The 20,955-nt window shown below is 39.6% G+C and overlaps 1 protein-coding gene across 2 annotated transcripts in view; it reads left to right on the top strand.

Annotated features, from left to right (window-relative positions):
• The first annotated feature begins 584 nt into the window (after window positions 1-584).
• The window catches only part of ADI1 (acireductone dioxygenase 1), a 589,079-nt gene continuing 568,708 nt past the window's right edge, over window positions 585-20,955 (top strand). For both annotated transcript variants that reach the window (XM_044070412.1, XM_044070421.1), the window contains exon 1: window positions 585-755. The gene's annotated coding sequence lies outside the window, so the exon portion shown is untranslated. The remainder of the gene's footprint in view (window positions 756-20,955) is intronic.

Genomic DNA, 20,955 nt, shown 5'->3' with positions numbered 1-20,955 from the left:
ATGATTTGGGAATGCGGATGAAGATCGGTTATTTGTTTTTGTGGTGGACACTGTAGGCTGTAAAGGACAACCGACCCTCCCATTTTCTGCACTCCATTTAGGATAACTGATCTTGGACCGGTAGTGTTTGACGCTATAAGCAGCCTACGGATGATTGATGCTCAGTGGAGGGTATAGTGGTTCCCCAGTGTGGATCTGCGGGTGAAGAATCACCACCGCCCATTTAAATATTGCCACGATAATCTCAGATCATACAGGTGGTATTCTGTTTCTGCAGAGCCCTACAATAGTAGTGGCAGCAGGGCACAGGATAGTATCATTCGCTTGCTGTATCCAGATGGCTTATTAAAAACATCAAATCCATTTTCTCAGCAGTAATTGCTGCAGTACTATCAGGACACTTGTCTGACTTCTCTCGTGCAACTTTAACAGTTCTTACAGCTGATATCCATTGCTGACAAATACGAATCAAAGTTTGTACTGTAATAGCCAACAGAGGGCACTATAACCCCTTTTTCTCGTGTTTATTTGGGCGCAATGGATTTGTATCAGTTTCTGGATTTGCAGTACTTTGACCTTTTACTACGTCGTTCAGCCCCGCCCTACTTCGGGTTAATACTGAAAATAAAGTGAGAAGTTTCCATCAGTGATATATTTGATGTCATATTTACACAACGTACTTTTTAGTAGTGTAAATTGTGCGATAAGTAATATCTGCAAGTATAGTGGTGTTGTCCCGTTTCCTCGGCCACACAGTAAGTTCCTTTAGCAGTAGGGGGTGTATCCCACTAACTTTAGATTGTATTTGAGGTGATTCTGTAATGTGATGATGAGCATGTTTATGCAGGAGTCTTGTCTTTGGCAAATGACAATTTACACCTTTCAGCTGCTTAGCTGTGATCAAAGCCACATGTAACTGGTGGGACGGGGCAGAGTTCCCAAATCAGATTCAGTGTTAAAACTTAAAATGGTTGGTAGAATTTGCAATAGCATATGTTTTCGAAAAAAAATTACGAACTTTGAAACTCGCCCTGAGGAGTAGATCAGACACGTGAGACAGAAATCTGGACGGCTGAGAAATACACTCGAAAGAGGGAAAATGTTCTAAATGAAACTGCAGTAGTTAAATGTATGTCGTACTGTACTTTATAAATCATGACCAGGAGGGTGCAGAACCAGGAAAATCCATGATGTTTAGCTGGGTGCTCGTCCTAAATGAGTTTTTTTTATGTACATTTCAAGCTACGCGTTTTACTGATACGTTTAGAGGCCTAGCACATAGCAACTGTAATTATTTATCAGGCAACGCCTGCAAACATACTAAAACTATAGGGACTTGGAAAAAAAATGTGTATGTCTAGCTGGGAAACAGTAATGAAGTCTTCCTATGTGTCTTTAGCTCTCCACTTAATAAGCATAAAATGTGCATATTGATCGTTAAATTAATCATGCCTCTCAGCTGTACCTCATTACGTTGAACGTACCTCATTTGGCATCTTAAAACGTTCATATTCCTCAAAGTTCCACGTTGAAAAGATCTGTCACACATTCAGTGTTAAGATTTTTTTTAACTGATATCTGTGGTTAATAGAAATTAATCGTATTCATTCATTAAAATATCGTTTTGACAAATAAAGCCAGCATATTTTAACTACCCTATAACCTTCCTAGTTGAAGTTGTTAGTCACCTGCCCATTTGTTCCACAGTATGAGGGCCAGTGTGCCTCATTTTAGAGATGGAAGGTTGAGATCTATGTACATAACTCTTCACACGCCCAGCAGGACTGTGTTTACTTAGAAAAACAAGCTCAGAAGAGTAACAAGAAATATACAGAATGTTGTGTCTTTCGGCGTTTCCCGGTTAGGGTTCGCCACAGCGGAACTCTGGTCCGCTAATGATTGATAGTTGAGTTTTACGTGCCGAGTTACTAGCCCTGACGCACAACCTTCAATGAAGGTACGCCCATTCACGCATGTCTCCACGCAGAAGACGTTCTAGCTGAGAATTGAACCGGACAGCGTCTTACTGTGAGGCGACAACGCTACCGCAGCACCACCACCGCGACAAGAAATATACAGAATAATTACGCTGCGGCTTTGACAATATGTTTAATTATTCTGTACAAGAAATATGCAGAATAATTAATCATATTGTCAAAGCCGCAGCTTACAACTCTTTGTATATTAATGAATGATATTAAATAAGCCTATCCCACAAAGTCCTTTATTTTCGCTTCTGAAAAGAGGAGATGTAAAATATGACACCTGTTATGCAAGCAATAATGTCCTTAGAGAATGGGCTGTCTGTAAAGTGGTTGTGTTTTACTTGCTTATGTATTTTTTTTAAGTACTATTTTATTTTTTTAATGTATTTGTGATGTAGGGCGGCAACGATGGTGCAGCGGTTAGCGTTACTGCCTCACAGCAAGAGGTTCTCCAGTTCGATTCTTGGCTGGGTGCCTTCTGTGCAGAGTCTACATGTCCTCCCTGTGGTCGCGTGGGTTTCCGCTGGGTGCTCCAGTTTCCTCCCACATCCCAAAGACATGCTGTAGGTGGATTGGACACTCCGAATTGGCCCTAGGTGTGTGTGTGTACATGCATGTGCCTTCTGTGTAAGGTTGGGTGCCGGGCTGTCACCTTGGCACTGAAAAACTCTACTGCCAGTCATGAGCGGATGGGTGATCCGCTGTGGCGACCCCTAACCGGGAAAAAGCCGAAAGAAGGCGAATGTATTTATGATGTAAAATAATTCCTCCGCCAAATGTGTCATACTTGCTGTAGTATATGTTAGTGGTGCTGAAGGAAGCATTTTACATCCAATGTTTAACACTTTAAAAAATCCAGGTATTTATTTACTTTATATTTTTGGTCTGTTACTCCTAAAAGGTTTGGTTTATAGCCAGTCATTGGAGACAGACGTTACTAAATAATGACATACATTTGGGTTTCAAAGTTTTATTTACTTCAGATAATGACATGCATTTGAGTTTCAGATTTCATATCCTTCAAATATATGCTAACAACACAAATCCTGTTCTAGCAACTTTCAAAGTTTATAAGAGCAATATTTAAAATGGCGGTACTTTCCCCGTTATCGGGGCAACAGTTCGAATGAGTGCTTTGAATATTGTATTTCAAGCGCTGTTGTTCTCTCTTTAAGTGCAAATCCGTTACTGGTCAAAGAAACTAAACAACAGTGATGCCTGCTAATCACATCAGCTTGTAGTATAGTAACACTGTTAAAAATGACACGTTTAAACAAGTCACATAGCAATTAAAATAGTAAAGAAGTACAGTTAGACTTTGCAACGTTCTGTCACTGCTTTTTCAGCAGTTAAGGATTGAGGAGCAGGATTTTTTAATGAGTAAACCTAGCACATCAAAACATCTCATAAGACAAGGAAAATCGAGCAAATTAATAAACTTCAAATACGTATATTTACACAATGAAGAGAGGGCACACCTCCTATTTAGCATGTCACAGTCTTATGAGGCATAAGGATGTTAATGGTGAATGGAATAGGGAGGAGCTAAGTCCTCTCCTGTTTGGTATCTACTTCTCTGAAGTACAGGCTAACACAGGAGGTCTTTGGCTAACAAAGTTTGCAGATGAGCCATAATCGAAACTCCTAACGATGTGGACATACTACAAAAGGGCTTCACTGAGACAGATGCCTGATATCAAAGCCATGACCTGAAGCTCAATGCCAAAAAAGTGTATTGTCATCCCCTTTGGTAAAATCTCTGTACCCATGACCTACCACGTAGCTTGTAGTCTACTTAACGCCGAAAATGTGGCAAGAGACCTTGGGACACAGGTGGACAGTAGTCTTTCCTTTGATAATCACATCGCCACAGTGGTCAGGAAATCCTTCTACATGGCTCACCTCATCACAAAAGGTTTCTCATCCAGAAAAAAAGAGGTCATTGTTTCCCTCTACGCATCACTCATTAGAACCATTATAGAGTACAACGCCCCTTTTGGTATGTACCTCATAAGACATCTACAACAACTGGAAAGGCCACAGAAATACCTCACAAAGAGGATTACTGGTCTCAAACAGATGCCGTACGCAGACAGTCTCAAAAAACTCCAGCTTTACTCCGTCGCATATCGCCTACTCAGAGGCTATCTCTGCCTAACATACAAAGCTATGTCAAACCCAGAGCTGTTGGACATGCTCCACTTAAAGAAATCCCAATCCCTCCGAGCTGCACGCTCTAGGGACCAAAACCTTGTCACCACAAGAAACAGAACATGCTGGAGGGATAGATTCCTGTCCCAGAGACTTCCCATACTCTGGAACAGGACTACCTATCTATGTCAAACAGAGCTCCTCATTAGCATTCTTCAAGAAAAATCTTGATGATTGGATGGGAAATAGGAAATTCACCCCAGGGATCACTTCTGTGGCTCTGCTCGACAGGGGCACAGGAAAATAATTTTCTTGGGTGGCGAAAGCCAGGGTACATTTTTTGCTAGGCTTATATAGGCCCTAGGGCCAATAGCCTAGTACCTGCCTATGAACGTCTGCTAATGGTAACCATTGAAGAATAGGATGGGGAGGTGCTACGACACTTCTGCTTATGGTAACCAATCGAAGAAGACTCCTGAATTTGGCTTTATCCCTTCTTAAAATTAGTGATTTTTTTTAGAAAAGGTAATCATAATAATGATACTCATGTAAGTTATTTTTCTTAAGAAAGTGCACAGCAATTCATCCCCTCTTTACAAATTACAGTTATGATGTGTTCCTAATTTATGGACTTATTTATTTATTTGTGGGCAGTCTTGGTTTCTGATTTGGACGAGTGTTCATATCCAACGAATATTGCTGACACATATGATGCCTGTCAGGAATTTGCCCTGATAGAAAATAAAACAAAACACCAGCAACAACAAATGTTTAGTCTTGTAAAATACATGTGTGCATTGGAAGCATAACAAAACGTAACTTCCTGCTTGCACTTAGTAGTGTCAGCAATTAAGAATAAGTGTTGATTGATGTCATTTTCCTGTTCCTCTTAATAGAGTGAAACAGAAATGGATGTGAAAATGAAATACACAGATTTATACTTAAAGAGAACAACAGCGCTTGAAATACAGTATTCAAAGCACTCATTCGAAGTGTTGCCCTGATAATGTAAAAGTACCAAAATGTATTCCTGTTTCTTAGCATCCCCCAATTATGTCAGGCTTTGTCCAGATATCTTGTGCTAAGAGGTTGGTAGGTATGTCTAAGAGGTGAAGGGGTATGTAAAACTGCTGCTGCCAATGATCATTCTCTCATTCTCTGTCACACACGTTACCAGGGCACGTTCGATTGCTTTCACACTTTACTCACACACTCTGTCTCTTTCTCTGTCTCACACACACAAGCACACAGTCTGTCTCGGCTTTCATGCACTTATTCACTCACACATGCAAAGAGAAACATGAACACACATACACACACACACTTTTCTGTTTCGCTGGAGCGATCGCTATCTCCCTCTCTCCCTGTATCTCTTACTCTCATACATGCATACACTGTCACACACATGCTTTAATTTTTTTCTTTTTTTTGTTTTACGCTCGCTAAACAACAGAAGGGCTGCTTAGTGAGTGTAAAATAACAGCTCGCTCTCACTTCACTGACATGCACGTATATACTCACTCACTCACTTAGTCACACACACACACACACACACACACACACACACACAGTTTCGTCTTTCAGTTTTTTTTCTTTTTAATATATTTTACATTCGCTAAACAGCAGAAGCGCTGCTTAACGAGTGTAAAATAATGGTGGCCATTCTGTTTTCTCAATCCGAGCTCCACGGCATCTTGATATACTGCTGGGAAGTGGGGGACTCGTTTTTCAGCGGGCATTACTTGAACATTAACACCCTGCTGGAGAACGCTAGTAAGTCCATTCTCAAATGCAGATTATTGGTGCCACCAGTATGTTAGCAGTTTACTCTGGCATCTTGAATACTAAACAGCTACAAAATCATGTGTGACGGAACAATTACGGAAGATCATATGAAGGAGTAAATTAAGCCTGGAAATAAAAATGCACTTGCAGAATCAAGTTGAAAATAGAAATGTTCACACACACACACACACACACACACCAAAAAAAGGGAATGTCCCTCTACACTGTGTACAGTTAAGAGGTCTGTTTATAAGTAAACTTTAAGCAATATGTAAATGGGCATAAGTAAAGTAACTGCTTATAAATACAGTTAATGTGTGTCCTTTTTGTAGGATGGTTCCTGCTAGGATCACAGTGTCCTATTTAAAGCATTAAAGATAATAAATGGCCTGAGATATATGGAGACTATTTCCTAGGTTTTGTTTAATAGTCCTATAAATTTTTTTTCAGATCTGAAACATCTTAATATTATATGAAATATCAGAAATTCTGCACAGAGTAAAACTTTCTTTTGTTAAACGTTTGTAATTGTTATAATCACCGGAAGTGGAGTTCCCCATCATGCAGTCATTTTGCCTCCATCCTGTCACAGACTACTGTATAATACTATTTCCTGTGTAATCAAACAGCCACTGTTGAACTTTATTTTATTTATTACGTTTGCTAACCATGGATGTGAGCTGATCACAAAGGGACCAATTTCAGCTGCTGGTAATATTGAGATCAGCAGAAGCGTAATGTAATACAAGAATGTTACAGTTAGAGACAATCAGTAGTGTACTCCAAAAAAACGAACTTGTGCATTATAGTAAAACATTAAAGAGTAAAGAAGAGGATATATCTAGATAGACAGGTAGCTATATAGATATAATCTGTTTAATTTCTCCAAGTCTTTTGGGTGTCTAATACCATGATGGGGATGGACCCCATTCCTAAGTCAAAGTTTGATTAAAGTTCATGAAATTAGTATTGTTTCAATCTTTGCTGTTAGCCAGAAGTGCTCTTCGCATCACCCGCAGTGTGCTCAGAATTTCCTCCTCCTGCACTTCATATGGAGTTACATGTATCGGCAAAATATTTAAGTTCGTTTGTAAATTATTTTTTATAAAAGCCATTGCTCCTACTACTGTTTTAACTGTCTGGGTATCCTCCTTCCACATTGCCGTTATTTCTGTCTGTAAATCCTGGTATTTTATAATTTTGTTTCTATGTATGTAAGACACTGTAGTCACTGGGTGTAGCATTTTCAATGATCAGTACTACTTTTGGCTTCTTTTCATGGGCTACTATATCTGTTACTTGAACTGTTATTTCAACTTAGTAACGGGTGAGACCATGTGGTATAAACTTTTATCATTTTCTATGGCTCATGTTTCCAGTGCTTCTCAGCACCTTTAGTATTACAATGTTTGCAAAATCCTGCCTTTTGGTGTTCAGTTCTTCTGCTATTAGTGTTCAGTTCTTCTGCTATTAGTGTATCACACCCAGCAACAAGATGTGCGACTGTTTCCAGTTCTGTTTTACAAAACCTGTATTTGTCTGTTTCTCCCACATGTTCAGTGGACTTTGTAAATCAGCATGTATGTAACACACTATCCTGGGCTACCAATATTAACCTTTTGCCTTTTGGTGTAAAGTCACCTCTCCTTAACCATTCCTGCATTCGGTCTTGATCGACATGCGGTTGTTCCAAGAATTTTCTGTACTTGCAATGCATTTTCCACATTTCTTGCCTTCTCATCTGATCCTTCATCTTATATTCTTTCTTTTCTTTTCATTTTTTTTTTTTTTGGCACATTCAGTTGCTGCCTGATTTTTATGTACTTCTGGTTTGATTTCTTTTCCCGCTTGACACTGGCAATATGCTTCTGCTAAACTAAGCAGGGAAGTTATGTTAGATGACTTCTCCTCATGTTTTAAAACTTTTGCTGTGTTTGGATCGGGTTGCTGTCAATTCATCAGAAAATCAGTTCAGAGAATGGCATTTTCAGTGCACTTACATCAAACAAGCCATTCACTGAACTGTTAATACTGAGATCGCGGAACATTGAGGATCGGGAAATTTGCCCTTTCCCCAGTGTAGTGCGATCTTGGAGTTGGTGTATATAATTAGTGGGGGGATGTGGGGGGCACAGCCCCCCTACATGAGGGTAATTCAACGAATGGCATTTCTGATGAAATGCTGTTCGTTGATGTGACAGTTCGATAAAGTGATATAGACCCGTTTGTGTTTTATGGGTTGCAGATTTGTACATGTAATCAGTTTCGAGGAGGCCCATACTTCCTTCAGAGGAGGAAATATATAATCTTGGTATAAACCTTTCTTTGTAAATCATGTGATAAGTATGAATCATTTTTTTGTTTCCTGTCCAACTGATCTAATACCTTTCGGAGACCAGTCAATCACTCTAAAACTGTAAATTAGGACCGGAAGAGCAAACTGGTTTATAGCTTGAACTTTGTTCCTAGATGCCAGAGCTGTTTTCAGTATTAATTTTAATCTTCTAAAATATTCTTTACTTTTATTCACATTTGTACACAATTTACTGTTGATCCTTCTTCAATTCCCAAATATTTATACACTTCCTCTTGTTCAAGTACTTTTATATCGCATTCCTGTCCCAGACTATTTTCTTGGTGCTGCGGCTTTCCTGCTTTAAAGGTTGGTTTTGCACATTTATCAAGACCATATGACATTTTTTTGTCATCTGAGGAAGTTTTGACCACTTGTAGTTGTGCTTTCAGTTCCCCACCTGATGAACGATGTACTTTTAAGTCATCCACAAAAAGATGAGAAGTCGTTACACTTTATTGTTTTCTGGGAGCCAAACTTTAGTCATGACCTAATCTGTCGATTAACCTTATCACACTCTAGCTTAATTCTATTTGCTGTTTAATCAAACAGCCATTGTTGAACTTTATTTTATTTATTAAGTTTGCTAACCATGGGTGTGGGCTGATCACAAAAGGACTAATTTCAGCTGCTGATAATATTGAGATCAACAGAAGCATAATGTAATACAAGACTGTTACAGTTAAAAGAGACAATCAGTAGTATACTCCAAAAATGAACTTGTGCATTATAATAAAACATTAAATAAGAAAGAAGAGGATATATCAATCTATGTATATAGGTAGATGTAAGCTGTCTACATCAATAATTAGATGATAAATATAAATCCCTCCAGTGCTTTAAAAACATTCTGAAAGACTTCCTAGTCTGAATCTGGCTCTTTTTTTGCTCAACCCCAGAGTAAACTATGTCTCTAAACATGAACATGTACCTGTTCATACCATATACGTCCTTACTCCCTCTTCTTCACTCACTTCAATAATTTTTTCTCCTGACTCTCTGTCTAAATATACCATAGCCCTGTTTTTTCTGTCACTTCATATTGCAGTTCATGTTTGTGTTATACAAACTTACCTTTATTTTTTCTAAACTGGCTAAAATGTCTTTGAATATTAATTCATTGTCCTATAAGTTGTATCTGTTTGTAAGTAATGTTTTCACATAATGTCTAATTTGGTGTAATGTAAACTAGAAGTTTTTGTATTATGTTTGAAGATTGTAAAATTACTGTTCTTAAAATATTTGTAATACTTTGGATCTTTTCTTCCTGGGCCGCCACTGCCAATGGATACCTACCCAGTTGGAGTTTCTTGGTAATCAGATGTCAGTAAATGCATAAATAGTGAGATAATTATATGTAACCCTTGCCCTCAGGGAAAGGTTAGTTGTTGGGATGTTGTAAAAGGTACAAACAAGAAGAAGAGAAGCAAGATTAAAGCAGGATTAAAATGTAAATTCAGATATTTTTACATATGGTTGGTGTAAAGAGAAGAGTGAGTAGTGAGGCTGGCTGTAGAGTCAGAGTGAGTGGAAGGCTTTGTATTCATTTTTGTTTGTTACGGAGGGGTGGATAAAACATCTGATCTGCAGGAGGCTCTTTCTTGTAAGTAGGAGAGTGATCTAAAGTGGGTGAAGGTTATGATTTGATGAAAGCCACTGGGGAGAGAATCCCACAGATATGTTGCTAGCATTGAGGAGGTGTGCTGTGCAGATGAGAGACGAGACCTACTATATATCTGAGTATTGTTTGATTGTGACTGTATCTTTTACATTAAGTTAAGGCTTGGGTCAAGAGTTAGCCCCAGATACTTGAATGAGAAGACACCCTCAGTTGGGTGTGTCTTGTTGGTGGAGGGTGGTTGAGGGCAGTTTTGCCGAGAAATGAGGTGACCAAAAAATAGTTTTTTATAGACTGCCTCATCAAACTTCTAAATGTTCAGACAGTCATCATTCCCTCCTTGCCAGGTTTTGCTTTCTTACCATGAAGTGATATGGGGCCAGTATATTATTTTTTAGAAGTATTATGGGTTAATGACGAAGAGATGTAATTGTCTAAATTAAAGACTGATGCAGAATTTTACAGAACCTGCTTGCAGATACTTTTTTTTGTATTGGTTAGTCCCACTATATTTTAGTGCCATTTTCGTGGGAGACCCAAGGGACATTTGGAGAAGACATCAGGTTAGTGACATGACCCCTTTACCGTCCACTTTAAGGTACCACCAGCTGAGGCAGCCTGGACCTCCTTTTAACCTCTCATTTGAAGGGTAGGACTTCAAGTGTGCAGCACCCTTGTGAATGTCGGACTGTGTAATGCCTTAGACTTCTAACTAAGCCACAAGTGTGGTCTGTGTCAGACAACAGGTTAGAGTGTTTCCCTTAAATTAATTTCTTTGCAGCTATGCAGTGAGGTGCAATTTTATCTGCTTCACAAAGTTTCACATAAGCAGTGCTTCAGGAAGCTCTGACATTTATGAAAAAAAAATGTGGTGACAATTTCTAAAGCTGTTGAATTGTTAAGCCGTTAACCAGGAGGGGCAGATATGATAATATGCCATTTTTGTCAAGCTTGCTCCCTCTTTCATATGTGATGTGATCCTAAAGGACTTTTAATCTAGTAATTTGCCGCTCCCCCCCTCCCCCCCCCAAAAAAACAGGAATTACCACTTTTGGTGGGGTGGGGGATTCTTCAGGCAGGTATCCTTATTTGTATTAAAGGGTTTACAGTGCAAGTCTTGTAATTAATAGCACTTTTGTTACTTCATTTGTTTCTGTGTTATGATTGGCAGCTGATGTTTTAATAGTTTTATTACATACTGTTTATTACATGGCAGGTTACTGTAAACATAGAGGGCTGTGACATTATTTTGTGTGCTAAACATTCGTCATAGACCCACAGTATTGAGAATGAAAAAGATGTAATAGTAACAAGAAGTTCATAGGTATGTACTAAGCTAGTGACCACCATGGCCTTTATAAGGCTAGCCGTGCAACTCAGCTGAATTGTGTCCCCTTGTATCATAGGTGTTTATTAGTAGGGGGTATGTTAGGGAATTTCTAAAGGTTATGGGGCGTATGTTAGTTTGGACATTGTTACAGTCTGCCTTTGTCTATCGGAAACATGGAGGCCAGTCCTGGGGTGAATTGATGATTTCTCAAAGTTGAGCTGAAGCGGGGTTAGGGATGGACTCTGCTTCACATGGATGGGGAGCCTGTTGCAGAGCATGGGGATCTTCTGAGACATGTTGGACAAAGGCCAGATTACTGACTTCATATGTTTCAGGATCCCTGACTACCTGGTCAGCTCTTAGGGGTGTCTTATCATTGGAGTAGTTAGCCTGGGTGGCCTTTTTCCCAAAAGGCAATGTAATGCATTTCATGGCAATGAGTTGTAATCTGTGGCTTTGGCACCAGTCATTTGTCTGTGTTAGACCCTCTTGTAAAATGATTGTGTTGTGGGTGTAATCTGTCATAACTACCATTTTGGAGTAATCTGTAGACTTAGTCAGCCAAAGGCCCTTGGTATTAGTCTTTACGTCTGAGAGGTAGATGCCAAATAAGAACAGTCACAGCATGGAGCCCTGAGGTTCTCCACTGGTGATCAGTCTCTTAGTGGCAGGTGGTCCCACCAGTCCTGACTTCCTCAGTCCTGTCTGTGAGCTAGCTGGCAATTCAGTGAGTTGTGTAAGGATTTATGCCCAGTTTGGTGAGTTTGTCAACTATACCCTAGTGGGGGTATTGTAGTGAACTCCTTAGCCAGGTCTAGGTAGGTTGTATGCACTGTTTTCCCCTCATCCATTGCCTTGGTGACCTTGTCAAAGAAGTCCACCATGTTTAATAGGTTTGGCCTTCCCTCAACAAAGCCAGACTGGGTGGGGTCCAATGTCTGAAGGTTGTCTATGTCTTTGCCGATCATTTTCATAGTTAGTATTGAGTGGCAGTTTTGTAGAAGAGCAATTCTCCCTAGAGAATATTGCTGAGCTTTTCTCATTACCTTTAACTACAACATTCATTTTTTTGTAGTATTTGAATAATCATTTCATTTTTGGGTACATCAGTATATCTCCATACCTGCAAAAACTTTCAATTACAAAGCAGTTATATGCCATGTAGTGTGGTGTACTGGTTCAAATTATTTATTTGTTGGACTTGGGGATTATTATTGACATCACTGTTGGGGTTCATAAGGTTCTATATGTGATTCTTGGTTGTATGAATAAATATAAGACCAACTTGCCTGTCCTGTACCATTTTGCAGGATAGTCCAGATAGGTACTTATTCAACACCAGTGTACTGGAAGTTCCCTACCTCTGTACCATAGGGGAGTAGTGTTCTATTGTAAATGCTTGTCCCACTCCACCCTTGCAACATAGAGACCTCCTGTAACCCATTCATCCGTAATACCCAGTATTCATTTTTGTTTGCATGTTACTCATACAAATCATATGTGTATACATTGCAATAGAGAACATTTTATTTATATGTGTATATATTCCAAATGCTTTCATTGCTTTCATCTTATGGTTTGCCATGTTACGTCACTGGAGGCACAAAACACAGGAAGTTAAAGGTTTAGTGGCTTAGGTGGATTATGTTTACTGGGAAAATGCAGGAACAGTGGCATGGAAATTAATTCTTATGGCAGGGTAGTGAGGACAGTGTATCAGACCAACTCAATTGGCAGCTGCAATAGGCATGCTGAAAACATGGTCATTTACACTGGAGTGTGAGTGAGGAGAAAGTACACTGAAAGTAAGTACAGACAAGTGGGGTGACTTTATGGGGACAGAAAAAGAGCTGTTAGCCTTTGCATAGTCAACGTTGTACTGGTATTAGTCAGACACACTCATGTTTGCTTGTGCTTTTTTCTGTCATTCTTGGAAGTATGTTACCCAAGTCAAGCAGTAACTAGCAACTCCTGATCCATCCAAAATTTACTGTACTCTGTCATTGAAAGAGAGGAATGACTTGCTTTTCCAGCCACCAAAAACACAGTGTTATGTATGGATGGTTAGCGTTTGGGTATATTTTTATTTCACCATTTTTGCACAAGGCATTCAAGACCCAGAAATCTAAAACTGTAAAACTGATGTACTGATGTGGTAGTTATGAGTACAATTTGTTCTTTTGTCTAATTGTTTGAGAAAAGTTCTGCAGTTGATTTATTGAATATTTGTTATTCTGATGCTAAATAAAGGATAAGTTGTTGACAAAGATGCTTGGTGATAAGGAAGTTAATTTGACTATTTTTGCTGGTGGGGAACCTCACCTTGGAAAATGCTGACGTCTGTGCAGTCACTGAGACTTGGTTCAAGGCCGCAGAGAGCACCTTGGCTGTGCAAGGCTACAATGCCTTCCACATGTTCAGACCTCAAAACAAGCATGAAAGAACCAAAGGTGGACATGTATCCATCTTCATTAAATTCAAATATACCTCAAGACTGGTTAAACAGTATGATTCTCTTGAGCTACTCCAGGTCCAAATAACTATAGGTAAAACACCCTACCACATAATTGCTAGCTATAGATCCCCCACCATGAGCCATTAGAAGGACACCATCTATCTAGATTTGCTTGAGTCACTCACTTTACAGCCAAGCACCTTGGTAATGGGAGATTTCAACTAGCTTTCTATTGAGTGTGCAAGGTACATCAGCACAAGCTCGATCACACTGGGGTTCCAGGACTCTGTCAAGACAAATGCTTTGGAACAGTTAGTCTGCACCCCATAAGGGGCTCAAATGTACAGGATTTAGTACTCACCAATATGGGGGCCACTGCACTATGCCCTGTGTTCTGCCCTCCCCAGTGAGGTCAGACCAAAAATCCGTCTTGATCAAAGTAACGATTAGACCTGTCATCTGCGCAGGACCAATAAAAATGAGAAACTTCTCCAAAACAAACTCTAGCCTACTAAGCAATGGTTTGAAAAGTTTCATACCCCCTCCTAACACACCCAACAATGACTTCTATGCAGAGGAGTACCCAAATGCTCCGTATAACCACTTAAAACAAATGTATTGCCTCGGTTGTACCTGACAAGATCAACACAAATTTCTCCTGTATAAACAAGCCACCCCAGTGGACCTCGTGTATAAACAGGTTATGTAATAAAAGGAATAAACTGATATCTAAGAATAAGAGGGAACTTAGAAGAAAAAGAATATCTTGCACAGCTTGAAGTCTGAAATCTAAAAGGGAATACCCAGCTATGTGCCGAATTCATAGTGGACGGTACCAATCATACTGACCTTGAGGAAATTGCCGGTCTGTTAGCTGATAGATTTGGCGCAAACCTCACCCCCCCCCACCAGCCATACCCCAAAGCATACCTGACACTTGTCTTCTCCCGAGTATCTTCAATGAACAGGTCATATCTGAGCTCTCCAAGGCCAAAAACACGGCCTCTGTGGGACCAGATAACATCCCAGGCTGCTTACTAAATGACTTAAAGCATGACCTAGCTGATCCACTTGGCACTCTCTTTAACCACAGCCTGGGCACTGGGTTTGTTCCAGCAGAGTGGAGAACAGCAACTGTAATCCCCTTGCACAAAGTGGGTCCATCAACTGACCCTGGCAACTATTATCCTATAAATCTAACCAGCCTTGTCTATAAGGCCATGGAAAGAATCATCATAGACCTTATCAGCAAGGACACAGGCAACCTTCAGACTCTCAACCTGACCCAGTTTGGCTTCATTAATGGTAGATCATGCTTATTAAACCTGGTGGACTTCTTCGAGAATGTCACCAAAGCCCTGGATGAAGACAAAGCAGTACATACCACCTATCTTGATTTAGCCAAGGCTTTCAACACAGTCCCCCACTCAGGTGTCATTGAAAAACTCTCCCAGCTGGGGATTAACTTGTATGCTGCTAGATGTGTAGCTAACTGACTCACTGATAGAACCCATATTGTCAAAGTTGGGGATTCCAACTCCCAGCAGTAGAACAGTTACCACTGGGGTACCACAGAGTTCTGTGCTGGACCCTCCACTTTTTGGAATCTATTTCTCAGAAGTCCAGCCGAAAGTAGGTGGTCTGTGGCTTACCAAGTTTGCAGGTGACTTCAAACTGGGAGAAGTTATTGAGTTCTTTAAAGATATAAGCATATTACAGGAGGGGTTAACATAGACAAATTGATTGGTGCCAAAGCCACGGTTTAAAACTAAATGCAAAAAAGTGCATCATTGTCCCCTTTGGCAAACTGCAAATTACAGTATAGGGAGCACCCCCCCTAAGCTTGAACCCAGTGGTGTGTGACTTGTGAACACAAGTTGATATCAGTCTAAACTTTGATCACCATATGTCCACAACGGTAAGGAAAGCTTTTTACATTGCACACCTCATAAGTAAAGGCATCTCATCCAAGATCAAGTTCTTTATAACTCCTCTGTACTCCACCCTCATCAGACCACTAATGGAGTACAGTGCTCCCTTTTGCGTGTACCTCACCAGACACCTGCAGCAGCTGAAGATACTACAGAGGTTCCTGACCAAGAGAATTCCGGGACTCCAAAACATGATCTACATGGGAAGACTGGAAGCCTTATTGTTGTACTATTTCCTCCTATAGGCTGCTGAGAGGCTGCATGTGCCTGATCTACAGAGGAGTCTCTGACCTAGCCCTAATGGAAATGTTGCACATCCGCAAATCAAATGGGACAAGAGTCACTTGTTCCAGAGATCTTAACCTAGCATGTGACTTAAACAGAACATGCTGGAGAGACAAATATGTCACCCAGAGACTGCTGTATTCTGGAAAAAAAACTCCCAATTCACATTAAGCAGAGCTCCTCAGTGACCCTATTTAAGCACAACCTGGACAGCTGGATGAGATACCATAAATTCACCCCTGGGGTAGCACCTATTTCCCTCATGGACAGGGGCAGCCGGTGCTGATCATAGATTCACTCTACAAACAATCAAACCATCTAACAGTGGTCAGTTAGGGAATACAGTTATTATTATGTGGCTAGGCTTGTAACGGCCATAGGGCCATTAGCCTAGTAACTTCCTATGAACCTGTTTGGTTTATTATCTTACTTTAATTCTTTCTGCTCTAGAATACTTAACTTTTCAGACTAGTCTATTGTGGTTGTGTTCATAAGGTAAGCTATGTCATCAAGACAAAAGTGATTTTTTTTTTGTCGTGTGACTATCAGGATAATTTTATTTATTTATTGTACATTTGTTAACTGGGATGGTCCGACTGGATGAATGTTAATTTTCAGCGGAGGCCCGGGGAGGAAAGCTCCAAGGTACATGTACACATTACAATTATTAGAACAATTAGTGAATGGCAATTACACGCAGGTTACAGACAAAGCAATACAACACTCCCATGACACCTGAGACTTACAAATCAATGCAAGTATGTATATACAGGTAGTAACTACATATTACCATCAGGATTAAAAATACATTGAGTAGCTTTAGTTACGGTTTACCCTTCGTTATATTGATGATATTTATTTTTTTATTTGTTTACCTGAAAAGTCCGACTGGACAAAATGTCCTTTTTCAGCAGAGGCCCTGGAAGAAAAGCTCCACATTTATAAATAACAGTAAGATACATATACAATGTAGAGCTATAAATACTGATACAATCTCAGATACAAGTACAAAATGAAAATATATGTTATACATTTCACTGATACAATCATGTAGTCTAGACAGGACACAAAGAATAGCACTACTGTGATTGTAGGTAGAAAACAAGCAAGTTAAGTATATGTATGCTTATTAGGGGTATACTGTTCAAATACAAAAGTAACAAGTTGTGTTCCTTTAGATGCCTTAAGACATCTGTTTCCTAACCAGGGTTTGTGCAGGAGCAGGCCCATAATTCTGATAGGTGTGATTTGAGGAGTTTTTTTAAAGCTGGAAGTGTTAGTAGTTCTGTTATTTAATGGCAGGGAATTCCAAGTTTTGCCTATCAATTGGAGTACAGGGGAACTCCAGCTGCATTGTTAGGTTTGGCTATACTTTGGTAGGATTTGTTACTGGAACGCAGTACCCTGTTATTGGAGTAGTGTATTAGTAGCTGTTGAAGTACTGGTATTTTTTCTGGCTGATTTAGTATTCGATGGGTGAAGGTGAGTTGATTATAAGCAAGTAGATTTGGTAGTTCAAGACAGGATAGTTGTTGTAAAGCCAAACAGTGATGGGAGCTGAAATTTGTTACTGTGGCAAATTTTGCGATTTTATTACAGCAAGTTTCGAGTTTTGCTAGGTCAGATTTCTTAATGTTTGTAAGAATTTGTGAGGTGTACAGTAGTGTAGAGATAAATGGGTTCTTGCAATAGCGGCCTTTGAAGATTTATTTAGAAAGTGTCGATTTATGTACAGCATTCCTAGTTTTTTTTTAACATTTTTTACAGTTTGTGATATGTGTATGCCAAATTTTATGTTATGATCAATGACCACTCCAAGTAATTTTGTTTAGGAAACTGGAGAAATAACTGTATGGTTTAATTATGAGATAGTGAATGGTGGGTGGGCGTTTGCAGCTCTAGGTGTATAGACTCGCATGAGTTTTGTTTTGGTAGGGTTAAGTATAAGTTGTGCATTGTTAGGCCAAGATTACACAGCATTAAATGACTGCTGTGTAATTGTTTTGAGTTTTTGTAGTGTTAAGGTGGCACAAATCAGGGTGGAGTCATCCGCATATTGAACTACGGAGACAAGTGGAGTGGCAGTATGAAGATTGTTAGTAAAGATAATAAAAGGAGAGGGCCCAGAATAGATCCCTGTAGAACTCATAAGGTTACAGGCAGTAATGAAGAGAGATTCTGTTGCCATTTTACAGCTTGCTGACATCCAGTTAGATATTGCTGGAATCAAGTAAGTGCAGAATGGGTTTAAGATCCGAGAGTGTAGTTAGGAGTTTAAAATGAGAGAGAGTATCAAAAGCTTTGAACAGATCAAGCAAGATGGAGGAAACTGAGTTGCCATGATTGCGGTGGTGGTTAATAATGTTAGTAAAGTTAACATGGGCTGTGGTAGTGTTATGATTAGGCTAGAAACCATGCTGAGTGTTAGAAGATAGATGGTTATTAGATAGTTCCAGATTTGTGGAAGGATGCACTTCTCAAGTATTTTTGATAGTGTAGCTTTTGGCCGGTAATTTGATAATTCTTTTAGAGTTTCCACCTTTATGTAGTTGGATGATATGTGATATTTCCAAATTTTAGGGACTTGTTGTCCTGAGATGGATTGATTTTATTAATATGGATACTGGATAGGATATTGCTTCTGCAGCGATTTTTAGATATTTGGCAAGTAGATAGTTGGCAGCAAGTGTAATAGGTTTAAGCCTTTTGAGATATTTAACTAATGGTGTTTATTGGGTCAGGTTGAAAAGAGAAGTTATTGGGATCAAGTTTGGGTACTTTGTGAGTCTGGGTAGGGGAAGAACAATTTTTGTTTGTGAGGGCTAGTATGGATTCAGTGAAGTATATGTTAAATTGTGAGGCAATGTTGTCTTTAGTATCTGTTAGTGTTGGGGAGGGAGTACTAGTTTGTCCTGGCTGTAGGATTTTTTTTTATGGCAACCCAGAATTTTTGTGGGTTTCTTTGATTTTTTGATTGGACACTTTGGTTGGATAATTATGACTTTAGTGACATTTTAATAATAGTCGTAGTCCATAAGGTTTCTGTGGTCCTTTCAGTAAAATGTGATAGCACTCTGCTTCTCTGTGTAAGGCCTTAGGAATAACAGCCTGACTGTGTTTTGACAGCAGTACTTCATCAGTGTGATAACTTGTCATGCTGTGAGTCCTTACTTTGGGGGCAGTCTACCTCCTGCTCATAATTTTGACAATACTTGAGCTTTATCTGTATATCTTCTTTCATTCATGTATTCATTTTCCAGTTACCTGCTTAATCTGATGCAGGGTTGCAAGGGACACAGAGTCTATCCCAGCAATGAGAGGGCACAGGAGATATAATTTTCTTTTGAATGGGCTGCAAGCTGATCAGTGTGTGTGTGTGAGAGTGTGAGTGTGTGTCTACATACACACACGTGGGCAGGTTAGGGAAATGCCAGTTCACTACATCATGTCTGTAAAGATGTAGGAGGAAACCAGAGCACCTGGTATTAATCCTTGTGAACACAGGGAGGGTATGCACACTCACGCAGAACACACCTTAACCAAGTAATGAACTATAGAACCTAGATGGTACTGGGCCACTCTGTATGTCTTTTTGGTGTGAGAAGACAATTCTGACCATGGAAAACAGATTTCTAACACTAATTGCGAATATGGAAAGTGTTAACGTAGTTGAATGAAGGTCATGAAAACATAAGGTTCATATTGTGTTATCTGAATGTTAATATGAGCAAAGTTGCTGCCGATAGATATTATTGAACTGCTATGGTTTAAAAAACCTTGCTGTTTACAATAATTATTTTTAGGAAGAGTAGGAAAAATTCACTAATTTCTGTAAATTTATTCAAAATTAAAGTGTATAAAGGTGCTCATTGCAGGGCATAATTGGAAACAAACACCCAGAAAGAGTTGCTTTTGAAGCAGTCAGTTTAGCAAGTATGGTTACTGAGATGATATTTCAGAAGCTTGTTCATTATACAGTGGAATAAAAATGAAACCTAAAATTGTAGTTGATGTTTGGAGTTTTGAAATCAGGGCTGTTGAAAAGCTGTTTCCTGAATAACTTTGCTGTATTGTTTCATGTTTCTTTTACAATGTGTGAGATATCAACATTTTTTGAGGTAGTGTTTGGAAAATATTTTGTTCAGAAACATTTTACAGCTTAACAGGCCTTCCCATTAAAAACTGCAGAAATTTCCGGTCTTGCAGAGGATCAGAGACCTTATTTTGAGCCAGACATTGGCTTGGGCACCTGAAGAGCTGGGTGAGAGTGAGTTTGAGTGGCTTATGTCAGCTTGCAAATCCCAGAGGGAGGGACGGGGACGGTTGTACGCTCGGGTACACTGAAGTATTTAATCCCTGATGGACAGTGGGGATGCTTGGGGGGGTTGTTTACAAGGGGAGCAGGGCATTAGAGTCACAATTGGAAGTATAGCCAATGCGTCTCAGTCTCCATTTTACCTTAACACCTTGAATAACGTGTTAATGAAAGGGGAGGGATAGGCCAGGAGAAAACAGTCCCTCAGCAGCAGTATACCCAAGATGCCTCATGCCCTGAAAGAGGTTGGAAGTAGTTGGAGGAGGTCCACGGGAGGACTGGCAGGTTTTATAGATGATGTGAATGAGGAGAGGCACTGGGAGCAACTGATGGTCAGTCCTGGGAAACCAAAAAAAGGGCAAAACAATCTGTAGGTATCAAGGGCTATAATTAGCCAGTGCTGCTTAGGGCACTGAGAGCTAAATAACGTGTAGTAGCAGAACGTTTATGTTTAGTCTTGACTGATATCCAGTAGTACTTAGCAATCCTGCAGAATGTTTAATAATACTAATTTTATATGGTATGCCTTTTTTAGAAAAAAAGAGTCAAGGATGTGTCAGCCACCTTGTTAAGAAATTGAACAGAACAGGTTAATGCATATAGATTTTTAACAGTAAAAACTATATTTGCTGATGTGAGCAAGCAATTTATACACTAACATTTTAACAATGCTGAAGTGTTTTAGCAGTTCTGTTATTAGGCAGAGCTATATTTTAACCTAACAAGGGGACACCTGAGGCTCTAGTC

The sequence above is a fragment of the Protopterus annectens genome, chromosome 1.part0 (genome assembly GCF_019279795.1).
Source record: "Protopterus annectens isolate FY-2018-M chromosome 1.part0, PAN1.0, whole genome shotgun sequence".
In the NCBI taxonomy this organism is placed as follows: Eukaryota; Metazoa; Chordata; order Ceratodontiformes; family Protopteridae; genus Protopterus; species Protopterus annectens.
This window is presented reverse-complemented; position numbering and strand designations above follow the sequence as displayed.